Here is a 1,524-nt window from a genome sequence, read left to right on the forward strand (position 1 = left end):
TACTTCACGACATGTTCACGACTGAAAAGGTAGGTGTAGGTGCAGGAAGTAAAAATAGATTATGAAGTGGGGGCTATGCAAATGACTTGCTATACAAGTCAGTAACCGCGCCAAGTGATAAACGGGCGATGCAATTTCATTAATAATTAATGTCAGTACGCTAAGGTATAGGGAGAAAAACAAACAACAACCAAAAAATAATACGCAAACTAAAAAACATGACAAACCGCATTTAATGGATGTTGAACAAACCCCCTATAGTGCAGAAGTGCTCGCTGCAAATTGCAGCCGGTAACCGATTAATTCTCGGCCTGGTGGCATTACCTCGGTTACCGCTATCACTGTTATTAACAACTCTATACTTTTATTTAGTATATTTCTCTATTAACTGGTTGGCGCATTTCCGCTGCTTTATAATGTGAAGGCGGCGGAAGCATTTCCTCGGTTATATAATAATGTGGTGATTGTAGGGGAGGTAGCATTTCCTCTGTTGTATAATGCTTTATAAAGTGGTGAGGGAATCATTTCCACTGCTTTATAATAATATGGTGGTGGTTGTAGAAGCATTTCCACTGCTTTATAATAATTTATGGTGGTGGTGGTGGTGGTGGTGGTGGAATTTCCTATGTTATATAATGTGGTGGTCGCATTTCCACTGCTTTATAATGTGATGGTAGTTGTAGCAGCATTTCCACTGATTTATAATGTGGTGTAGCATTTCCTCTGTTCCATAATGCCGTGGTCGCATTACTACTACTGTTATATTATTTTGTGGTGGAGGTGGTGGTGGTGGTGGAGGTATTTTCACTGCTTTATAATAAGGTAGAACTTCCTCTGTTTTATAATGCAGTGGTCGCATTTTCAGTGCTTTATAATGTGGTGGTAGAAGCACTTCCACTGCTTCATAATGTGATAATACTTTATTTCATTTTGCGGTGAAGGATTTGGTTGCATTTCCACTGCTTTATGATATGTTGACCAGGATGTTTCACTGCTTTATTCATGCAGCGGTGATGGTAGCAATTATTCTGCTTTATAATATTACAATGGTTGTAGCATTTACACTATCTTTAATGTTTTGGTGATCCGTCGCATTAAAATGCTTTGGGGGGTTGGTTACAGTTTGGGCTACGAATGACTTTTATAATTATAAACCAACGCATTATTCACTCATGCTTCTACTCCACGTACTGTATAGTAAACTGCTGCTAGAAAGACTATCACAACCACAACGACTACTACCACTATTACTATTACCCCCCACTGTTTCTGTTGCTGTGACTTCCACTGTTATTATAATTAGCGTAGCTGATAATTAATGTACTGCTTCTCTGTTACCGCAGGGAATGCCGCGGGTCAGAGGAGCAGGTGAAGGCCAAGAACAATAACAGGGCAAAGAAAGGAGGAAAGACAAAGGCCAAGAAACCAGGGAAACTTGGACACAACTGGAGAAATATAAATGCACAAGCAGGCAAACATCTGGGAGAGAGAGAGAGAGGGGGGAGAGAGAGAGAGAGAAAGAGA

Source organism: Aplysia californica, unplaced genomic scaffold (assembly GCF_000002075.1).
Source record: "Aplysia californica isolate F4 #8 unplaced genomic scaffold, AplCal3.0 scaffold01211, whole genome shotgun sequence".
Lineage (NCBI taxonomy): Eukaryota > Metazoa > Mollusca > Gastropoda > Aplysiida > Aplysiidae > Aplysia > Aplysia californica.